Source organism: Linepithema humile, chromosome 6, assembly GCF_040581485.1.
Source record: "Linepithema humile isolate Giens D197 chromosome 6, Lhum_UNIL_v1.0, whole genome shotgun sequence".
Lineage (NCBI taxonomy): Eukaryota > Metazoa > Arthropoda > Insecta > Hymenoptera > Formicidae > Linepithema > Linepithema humile.
Genome location: NC_090133.1, coordinates 11,071,083 through 11,083,290, shown reverse-complemented (window position 1 = coordinate 11,083,290; position 12,208 = coordinate 11,071,083). Strand labels below are relative to the sequence as shown.

At 29.0% G+C, this 12,208-nt stretch overlaps 1 long non-coding RNA gene across 1 annotated transcript; it reads left to right on the top strand.

Moving 5' to 3' along the window:
* Nucleotides 1–3,042: 3,042 nt before the first annotated feature.
* LOC137000648 (uncharacterized) lies at nucleotides 3,043–6,330 on the top strand. Its single transcript, XR_010890915.1, has 3 exons — nucleotides 3,043–4,413; nucleotides 4,487–4,646; nucleotides 5,051–6,330. It is a non-coding gene; the product is annotated as an uncharacterized lncRNA (long non-coding RNA).
* Nucleotides 6,331–12,208: the final 5,878 nt, after the last annotated feature.

The following is a 12,208-nucleotide window of genomic DNA, read 5'->3' as shown; positions in this document are numbered from 1 at the left end:
CTTTTACACGATTTGAGCGCAGAGCGAGTTCTTTGATCCGCGTCCTCAATTATTATCTTATTTATTATTTGAAAATAAAATAATTATGTTTTGAAAGTACTTTCAAAATATTTACTATTTGTCAATCGTTTTTCATTACTTTATTTTAGGGAATATTAAATTAGAAAAATGGACTGTCAATTCATTTCGTCGTGCTGGTCTGTGTGCAGATCATTTAATGCTAACTCATTTAAGGGAGAAGGCAAGAAAACATTAAAACGCGATGCTGTGCCAATTCGATTTAATGATTTGATAAATTTAGAAGAAAAATCTGAGGCAGCTATGGAAATAGGAGAGATGCAAAGAGCAAAAAAAGAACAAAACCAAATAAAAGAAATGGAAGAAGTAGAAAATACATATAATAACGCAATTGCAGAAACATCATTTAATATCGATCATAATGATAAAATAAATAAGCAATTATTAGATCGATTCAAACAAACTTATCTTCCAGCAAAATTAAATTTTGACAAATCATTAGAAGAGAAAGATATTACAGAATGGATGCATTTAGAACCTGTAAGATATGAAAACATTGATAAGTGTGATCTGTTAATGACAAAATTGTGAAAAAGAATATAATCCAGAAAAGATAATTAAAAGTTTAAAACGTGAAAATATTCGTTTGCGACTATAAAGCGTTCAAAATTGCGTTTACAACGTCGCCAAGTAGCTAAAAAAAAATAAATAAAAAAAATAACAAAAAGAAAATATAATTTAAAAATTTAATTAATGAACAAAATCTGCATCCCGTTGCAAAAGCAATGATTAATTAACAACTTCATACTCCACATGCGGCATATACAGAGGAAGAAAAAACTCTTTTGAAACAGCTTTTTTATTATTCGGCATCTGCATTGCGTCGTTTACGAAAGGCAGGTTGCAATTTTCTTGCAGAACGAACTGTTAGAAGATGGCACGAAGAATTTAATATAATACCAGGATTTTGTGATGTTATATTCCGCAAATTGCAGGAAAAAATTTCAAAGTTGCCTGTAGAACAAAGAGTTTGTGCTTTAAAATGGGATGAAATGTATATAAAATCATATGAAGAATACTCATTTAGTCTGGATCAAATAGAAGGACTCGTTGATCTTGGGCCTTTAGGAAGGAAAAGTGAAAGGACAAAATGCGTATTTATATTTTGTGTGGATAGTATAAATGCGCTTCATCCATGGCGTCAACCGCTAGCATATTTTCTCCCAGGAAAATGTATGAAAGCGGAAGAAATAGTGATTTTAATGAAAGAATGCTTAGATAGATTGAGCAAAACGGGTGCTGATGTACGACTTATAACGTGCGATCAAGGTCCATCTAATCAAAGCGCTTATGCTTAACTTGGTGTGCACTCAGATAAGACATATTTTATACATAATGAAAAAAAATATTACGCATTATTTGATTTTCCACATTTGGTAAAAAGATTGGCAAGCTTGTTAAAAAAACATAAATATTTGTCAAATATAATAGAAGGGGCATCCAGAGCCATCGCAGGATGTTAGTGCAACATTTTTAATTTAATTTCTTAAAGAATTATTTTAATAAATTAATCTACAAGAGACAGTTAAATTGTACACCGATCTCACATCGAGATACGTATGTGTACGAAATTATAAGTATATTGTTCTCATATCGAGAAACATTTACTTACATATAGGAATTATTGGAGAGAAAGGAAGAGAGAAAAAATATCAGGTCGCGAGTGGCTAAGCCGGGAATTGAACCCGGGTCTTCCGCTTGCCCATCGTAATACAAATAAATATTTGTATTACGATGGAAAAATAATAGCATCATATCCCGATTATGAAATAACATGGTCTATTGATTAAGTATGTACTGATAGGAATTATTAGAAAGAAAAGAAGAGAGAAAAAATATCAGGGCGCGAGTGGCTAAGCCGGGAAGGCTTCCCGGCTGATATTTTTTCTCTCTTCCTTCTTTCTAATAATTCCTATCAGTACATACTGATTCTCCATATGTGAGAACAATGTACTAAAATTTTCATACATTTTAAGTATCTCGAACCAGAAATTGGTGTACAAAGTTAACTGTCTCACGTAGACTAATAAATTAATTTCTTCAAGAAAAATTAAAATTCCGCACTAACATCCCGCGACGGCTCTCAATGCCTTTCTATTATATTATGTGATAGCTATCATTTGAGCCTTTCCTTTATATGTGTTAGATTGTTAATTAAAAATGTATATCTTTGTTCATTTTACATTATGTTGTAATTTTTCGTAAATTGTACTCCAAAATTCAAGATTACAATTTACATACTTTCTTGCGACAGTTCATAACTATAGTCTTCTCAAATTATAGATAAAAAGATTGTTTTTACTGTTTAGCTTGCATTCATGTTTAATATGCGAGTATTTTTGCATCTATTATAATTTACGTGTAAACGCCCAACCCTGGCTTTTAATATTCAAAATAAGTTATTAGTCATTACTGTATGACCCATACAGCACACAAACGTTGAATCAATATCTAAAAAACGTAGAATTGTAACATTATGAATGTTTCAGCAACGTTGCGAAATATAGATTCAATGTTGAAAAAATATTGAAGAAATGTCTAATGTCCTCTGAATTGCAATGTCTGCAAGACAAGAAACATTAATTCAATATTGATTCAACATTTATTCAATGCAGAATTTATATATATTATGCATTATAATAATATTTTGAAAAATTGAACGAAATAAATGTTTAAAATTAATTTTTATTTAAATATATATATATATATATATATATATATATATATATATATATATATAATTATATTATTATTTCTTATTAATAATTATTGTAATAATTATTATATTATTTTAAAAGATAATAATTGTTAAATGTTGTTTCTACGTTATAGCAACATTTAACAATCAATATAGCAAAATCAACATAGATTCAATGTTGAAAAAACCTTTATACTTCAACATTCAACATTGCAACGTCTCAGCGACGTTATTTCAACTTTCTGTGCTGTGTGGGTGAAATATCTATAAGAGTTTATCATCTTTTTAAATATTAACAAAAATGCAATACTTTATTTACACACACGCACGCACGCACACACACACACACACACACACGCGCGCGCGCGCGCGAAATTATAGAAGTAATTTATTAAAATAATTTAAATGTACATTTTCAAATTACACAGGTTATTGAAAATAACTGATCTTTTGCTAAATAAACTGTAAATGCAAAAATAAATGCTACAATACATGTATTTACAATACGTGTGTATTTATATTTCAAATCTGATTGATATACATAATCATGTTTTACAAGTATGCATTACCGACACTTTGTAGATATAGCACATATCGGAACCAAAAAGTCGTGGATATAGCACGGAAGAGACCCAAAAGATCGTGGACATTACCTACGGGATTCGTGGACATTGGCTACGTAGTTCAATGTGCACGTTTTGTGCACATAGAGGCGCTAGCCCACAGAAACACGAAAAATGCGGGCATGTCCACTCTCAGTCTTCTCTCTGGTACCATCTTCCATAGAATTTCGCAGGAAGGTCTATAGTTTAAAGACAGTATCAAGATAGGATAAAAATGGGAATGTTGCAGTAGATCACATATACATGCACACATTTACACAGCCAAGCGTTGAAACGCGCACGCGTTCATATGTTATATAGGATAATTTAGATTAGGTTAATTAATCAGTCAATTTCTTATTAATTGATATTTTTATTTTAAAATTACGACCGTAAGCGTAAAAATATTTACATAAAACTTACAATATAAAATAAAGTTCTAGAAGCCTAAGCTAGAGAACTTCAAAGGAACAATATTGCGAACTGAAAACAGTTTTATGTTAAATCATCTTTTTAAGACATTGTTTAAAAAATAATTAAGAAAATGTATTGTATATTTAACCAAGAACCAAAGAGGTGAGAGGCAATTATAATGCAAGTTTAAGAATATAATCTTAAAATATTTTAAGCAAAATAATTTAACAAGTACATAAAAAATAATAAAAATATTACAAAAATCATATACAAACACTATCTAGCTCTTACACTTCATTCACTATTTTGTAAAATAAAACTTAAACGAAAAAAGGATTACCTTCTATATCAGTAAAACCTCGGATACGTGGTGTTGCGTGTCACTTGATGCCGAGCAAGCGGGAAAAGACCGGAAATAGGAATTACGTATGTAAATGGCGCAGGTTAGTGCTGGTCTCGTCAAACCTGAGATTATACGCGCGCGATAGAAGTGCGTACGTATCACTTCCGTACGTTTGAGTCAAACCTGAGATTATACGTGTGCGAAAGAAAACCGAATAATACTGCAAAAGATATTATAGGATTGATCTCAGTATTTAACGGATAATCACAGTAGAATGAGTATGAAAATGGGATGATACGCAGGATATCGTGTGCTGTTAGGGATTATATTAATCGATATTTTAATTTTTAGATAAAATATCTCAATCTTGCGTCTGGAGAAACTTTGAACCAACTGGTGCCATCGGTAAAGAAACTGATTATAAAAAAGGCTATTTCCATACAGTTTAGTGGTTGCGGGAAGAAAAAGAAATGGGATTTTTCTGCTACAAAAATTGCTGCTGCAGTATTTGGTAAATTTTGTTATGCTTCTTTTCCATTATAATACTACTTAAAGTACATTTTTCAAGCTTAAAATTGTACTTTTCAAAAAATAAAAATTTGATTAAAATGATTCCATAAAAGTATTCGAGTATAAAATATTTAAAAAATTTTAATTCTAACTAGAAGTGCACTAATTTTTTATACAAATATATTCTTTTAGGTTCAAATTAACGATAATTTATTGATATGTACTGTTACATATGATAAATATAATTGACATTAATATTATTTTTCAAGTGAAGAAATTATACTTCTTTCTTTTTTTTTCTCTATAAATAACTTTATTGTATTTAGTGTATTTTGAGGGCGGGAAATTGTTTTATACTTTACCAACAAAAGAGACTATTTGCATAAGTTTTCTTCCTGTTTATAGATATAGTATCAAGAAAGTTACCAAATGCAACAAGAGATGAAATTTTTAAAAAAATATTAAAATTTCTTGCTGAAAGCGGAGACAGAGAAGGAGGAAGAATAGAAAGATCCACCTCAACCAATCAATTAATCTCAAGTTCCTTCAGTTATTTAGGAGAGTACTTTCGAAATATTTCACTCTTTTACGTTCAATTCATTTCTGGTATTTTTTAAATATAAGTAACAGTTTTTGCCTTGTTCTTACGATATGTTAAACATAAATTACTCTAATATATCAATGGGTATCCATACTGTACTTTTTTCATTAACTTTTTTTTTTAAGATATAACATTTATATAGAAAAATGTGCTTTTATTTTTACAAAAATTAAATTGTTTTATTATAGTATCATAAGATACAATTCCTTTTTTATGTTACATCAGAAATGTTTATTTCTAATATAAGTGATACTTTTTTTTAAATGCTTTAATATTTTACGATAACAGTAATATAATTTTTATGATTATTAAAGCATACGTAGCACTTATTGTATCTATGTATTACAAATATTTATTTTTTTAAGTAAGAATATTGCATTTTATTTTTGTTTAAAAAAAAAAAAAAATTTTAAGTTAATATGTGATGTTTATAATATATAATATATAATCAATTAATATAATAGAAAGGCATAGAGAGAGAGAGCCGTCGCGGGATGTTAGTGCGAAATTATAATTTTTCTTAAAGAAATTAATTTGTTAGTCTACGTGAGACAGTTAAATTTGTACACCGATCTCTGGTTCGAGATACTTAAAGTGTACGAAAATTTTAGTACATTGTTCTCACATATGGAGAATCAGTATGTACTGATAGGAATTATTAGAAAGAAGGGAATAGAGAAAAAATATCAGGGCGCGAGTGGCTAAGCCGGGAATTGAACCCGGGTCTTCCGCTTGCCGGGCGAGTAGTTTAGTGATAGAACATTCGCCCGGCAAGCGGAAGACCCGGGTTCAATTCCCGGCTTAGCCACTCGCGCCCTGATATTTTTTCTCTATTCCCTTCTTTCTAATAATTCCTATCAGTACATACTGATTCTCCATATGTGAGAACAATGTACTAAAATTTTCGTACACTTTAAGTATCTCGAACCAGAGATCGGTGTACAAATTTAATTGTCTCACGTAGACTAACAAATTAATTTCTTTAAGAAAAATTATAATTTTGCACTAACATCCCGCGACGGCTCTCTATGCCTTTCTATTATATTAATTGATTGTTATCATTTGAGCCATTCCTTTATATGTGTTAAATAATATATAATGTTTTACATATATAAGACATATATAATACAATATATGTAAATATATGTATATGTCTTATACATGTATGTAGACATTTATATATATACATTTATATATACATATGTACACAATATGAATAAATGTTATTAAATAAATTTTGTAAAAAATTTTTTAATAGAAGAATTTTCATAACAATAAGAAAACTTCAAATACAAAAAATTTTAAATATCGATTTTATTTAATCATGTTAATTTATTTTAATTAAGTAATAATATTGTTCTATAATTTTTTCAGATTATGGATTTACATATATGTAGCAAAACTTCAAATTAAACGTCGTAAATTTATGTTTTTTTACAAATAAATTTACAATGCTCTTCAATTCTTGATTATATTCGAATAAAATCCATGATTTGAAAAAATAGCGAATGTTGGTTCAAGAAAAGAATAATACATTGGCCCAATATTAGAATTTAAAATTAATTATTAAAAAAAAGTATTCAATTTACAATATTAAAATATCCAATATCAGAAAACAATCTATATCCAATATAAAAATTGGATGAATATTTTTATGCAATATTGGTCCAATATGCAATGCCATTGTGTTTCTCAGATAATATATTATTGCTTAACATTGGCCCACTGCTATTGGTCCAATATTGCTGCTTAGATGTTGGCTATATGAGAAGAGGCGTCCACCTTACAATGTTGGACCAATGTTGGAGATCAATTCGCACCCAATATATAATATTACATTCACATTATTTTCCAATATTGCGCCAATATATTGTGCTATTAGGGAACGGTAATTGTCAAAAATCACAAGGTTTATTCAAAAAAAGAAACATGTGTCGTCACATGGCTGATTCCAACAGGTCGAATTAGCGTTTTTAGTTAACGCACGTTCATGTAGCTCAGGGCATCGATCATGTAATTTTTCCCTATGAGCGGAAACGTGAAAAGTGAAAATTTCACGTGAATTCGACGAATAAAATTGTCAAATTCACATAAAAGTTTTTACTTTTCACTCCTAGGAGAAAATTACATGATCGATGCCCAGGACCGTATAACACGGCATAGAATCCCCACAGTGGCTAATTACATACGACACTTAGGAGTCACCTTCAGCCCTTTGAATTTAGAGCACATCATAGGTGAACAATGCAGAATTAATGGAGGATTCACACTGCGTCCGATGTCCGATGTACGACGTCCGATATCCAATAATACAACTTGTTTTCTAGAAATTCTAGCTAGAAATATTTTATTGTTTAGAAAACAAGCTCTATTATTGGATATCGGACGTCGTACGTTAGACATCGGACGCAGTGTGAATTCTCCATAACTCTTTTGAAAGATATTATAAAATAGTGATCCGCGCGGTTGCGCGCTCTCTGCGGTGAAAACCAGCGATTAAGCAACGATAATTAAAACAAGAAATTTCACGATTCCCTTCTTTTCGGTATGAATAATTTTCTTGAATACGGAATTACGGCTACGGAACACTATTAATAATTAGAACAGTGTGCGATTATTCGACATTCTCTTCGGTTTATTGTTAAGTGTCTTTAACGAATTCAGTAATTGAAAGTATACTTTTCAATTATTTATTGATTATTTCAATAATGTTTTTTTTGTTACAAACATGCACTTTTTCTTTCGAGATCATCCGCGTGAACAGTACCCATAATTTATTAAAATATTAATCAAATAAAACAATAAAATATTTTTGAAATCTAACAATTTTTTTGTATTGAAATCTTAAAAATTGTTAATTTAACCGGACAATTAAAATTTGAATTTCTCGGAAACTAAACGTTTCTTTCAATTCACATTTATAGCATTCGACTATATTTAGTAAGTACTATATAAAGTATTACTACCTGTATGTACGTATTTTACTATCTATCAAATTTCATCGAGCATGGATCGGATACTAAAGTCTTACCTAGGTTTCTCTTTTTCTCTTTTCCTTTATCAGCTTTTATCGGTTCTTAATTTTTTAAAAAGGACGTTGCTTCTTGTATTTCTCCTCTCTCTAAATATAAAATGCTTATTCAGACGTTTATTCAATGATGTGAAGGTAATACTGTTAGTCGCAGTACATAATGAACATAGCTTCGCGATAAGAAGCAGCCTTTTTCCTGTGTGTAATACTTCAATGTAACCTAGGCCTTGCTTTCACCTACTCTCGCAACTTCTAAATAGCGAACCGTTCCGCCATCCGTAAAGCGCTCATTTCCTGAATCGCGGTAATCGTTGACTTAGATCCGCACAGGATCATTCAAACTTATGTACGTGAATGTGCTTGATATCAACTCAAGTTCTGGGGTATCATGTCGTGCCTTTGTTATTCGATAGTTTTGATATTCATTTTTTCTTTGATTTTGGTTTTGTGTTTTGGAATATCTGGTGAGTGAAGTTTTCTACTGCGACAAATACGTGATATAATCCAAAATTAACATAAAAACTACAAAGAAAAATCACAGAATTCGTTACTTTTGAATTGCACTTCATATTTATGCCCAAGTTTTGCTGTGTAGAAGCAAACTGTATTTTCGAAAGAAATACAAGAGATATACATATAACATATACATATACATATAACATATTGTTTTCATATGCCACATTGTATATTTAATATAGTAAAATTAACTTAACGATCGTCAATAATATATCGATCAGTTGCAATCAATAACATTTTGATAAAATTCTAGTGAAAACATATTAAATCGCTTATGAATTAAATTTTTTTTTATTTAAAAAAAGTAGATGACGATTATCACGAATGTGCGCGTTCTTGTTCTGATCAAGTATCTTCGAGAAAAACGTGCGTCTATCATTTCTTCGTCATGGAGTCACATAGTACAACAAGGTAGGGCAACATTATAATTAAAAACATAAAATAATTATATTTCACTTTATATTAACAAATTTGATAAATGTAAAATATATGCATTAGCAATAAGAGTAGGATATAAACTAAAACAAGCTTAACATTCATTGACTTATATATAATAGTATAAGCAAAACAACGAAGAATGAAAACAACGCAACAAAAAAATTCAATATAATTGAAAAAATAACTTAATATTAGCAAATATAAACATGAAAACAATTTAGTGAAACAGCAACCTGAAAATTTTGAATAAGATCTGACAATTTTAATTATTATTTTTAATAGTTATTTTAAGAAATATATTGTGATATGCAAGTATAACAAAAACTTCTATCGCGAACATTTACTTGCGAATTGGAATGCAGCCTTCTAACGGTTAATATTCCGCCGAGTGTATTCTACACTCACTATGCCACAAGTTCCGTGGTTCACTCAAAAGTGTATTATCACTTGAATTAATTATCGACACATATTAAACTATAAACTTAACGCAAAAAAGCGGATAATTATCACCACATATTGTATACATATATATTATATATCTTACATAAATTCGCAATGCGCGAATTTATAAGCGAATAATATTATGCTATTTTCCACGATTTATTTGACTTGATTACAACAAATCGCTTTTGAATGACATGTTTGTTACTGCTTTAATCGAGAATAATGAGTTTTGTTCGAATGTATACGTGAAATCTTGATGCATTTAAAATAATATATCAAGCAATAAATTAAAGCTAAATGAAAGTAAATGTCAAACTTATTTATAATTGAATTCAAATCTTATTAATACTGACAATATTACCAGGTATTTCATCCGATTACAAATATGTAAATTTATTATTAAATATTGAATTTTTGATAATTAACAATTTTTTACATTAATGATTATCGCCGTTTTATATATAATACAATATAAAATAAATATATATGTACGTTTTATATATAATATAATATAAAATAAATACATATTAAATAAATTGTTTAATTTCAAATTTAATAGCATATTTGCTTAATGAATGTTTCGTAAAAAACTTAAACATAATTATTTTATAAGGTCTAATATTTAAAATCCAAGCGATAAAATAAGAAACATTTTTTACAGTGTTTTAACTTGTTAATGTTTTTTTTTAAATATAATTAGCAGTTTTTGCGACAAATTCGAGAATATGAACGGAAGCTTTATGTGCGCAAATATTACCATGGAAAGAAATATTTTGACTATTAACGGAAGAAGTCCGGGACCAGCTATACAAGTAAATATTGGTACAATTTTCTTGCACTACAAAACGTTTTCACAAATATTATTTTTACATTTATTGTGTTGTAAAATAAAACAAATTCTGACAAGCCTAATTTGATTTATGTAGTAAATATTTATGTAAATATGTTAATAAATTGTAATTTTTAATTATTATCACTTTCTATTGCAACAATCGACACACTAAACAAAACTGTTTAAAAAAATGTAACTAGTGCGAGAAGAAATCTCTTCAAAGCGAATTATATTTTAGGCCTGTCTCGGTGACACGATAGAGGTTTTTATTTATAACAAGCTAGGAAGCGACGAATTGGCTATCCATTGGCATGGTATTCGACAAAAGGGTTATAATTATATGGATGGTGTGCCTATGATAACACAGTGTCCTATTTTACCCTTTAATGGTTTTCTTTATAAGTTCAATCCTGATAAAGCAGGAACATACTTTTACCATGCTCATTCAGGTAAACAAATTTTGATACTTGTTAGACCTTGCGCACAATAGAGAAAATATTAGGAATAGGAATAAATTAAATATTAGGAAGAAGAATTTGGAAATATTTTACTTCAAATAAAGGAACAAAATGTATTAATTATTTCTGATTCTTAATTTTTAATTCATGACACGTTAATATATCCCATTTTCTTGTTCTAAAATAAAATAATTCTAAATTTCTATTCCTAATATTTGTTCTTATTTTTAATATTTTCTCAATTGTGCGCAGGGCCTTATAATCTCGTAATATTTTTTTGAATATTTATATATACATACATATATCATATATCATATATCATATCATATTCATATTCGTATATCTCTCATTTGCTGCAACAGTAACATAACTCAAAAATCACGATTTTCCCAAAAACGAGTTTTAATGTTTTAAATCATTATAATTTTGGTAACATCATGTTGAAATGTATGCTATATTGGTATAATAACATATTGCAGTGGGACAAAAAGTATTATAGCCTTCCACTAGTAAACAGAGAGAGTACAAATAAGAAGCATTCTTTTTATACCAATAACTCAAAATGTTTTTGAGTTATTGGTAGAAAGTATAGTATAAATAGAAAGTATGTCATTGTTGCAACAAAAACCATGTAGTTGGTTATATGATTTTAGGCAATATCCAAAATAAAATCTTAGTATTTGTTATTTATTATTTATTATTATTTATTATTTATTTTTTACTTTTTATTTTTTATTTGCCGAAATAAAGTCTCATTTCGGACATTGCCTAAAACGTTCTTGACAATCTTATTTTTACCTAGGCAATAGAATCCTTTAGGCTCTGACGGTAACATATATACATTTTTTCTAAAACATATATGTATATATATATCGAAATATACTACTTTCGTCAATTTTCATGTAGATATTGAGATATACTTATTGTATTATTTGTACCCAAATAATGTATTTTTGTTATATTAATTAATAAAATTAATAAAATTTGAAAGGTCATTCTGCACGCGAACTCGAGCTGTGTATTTAGTTTCGCGTTTACAATTGATTCGCTCGATTTTGACTCCGGTCTACGCCGTAGAACATTATCCTGTTCGGCGCTCGCATCAAGAAAAGCAAGATCAATAACGTTCCCGGACTCAAAAGAGCAGGAACTAGCAACGCGTAACCTCGTCGCTTCTTGATTAGAAATAAAGGTCGCGTACGGTTCTTTTATAACTGTGTTCTCTTTGCTAAATACTTTAATT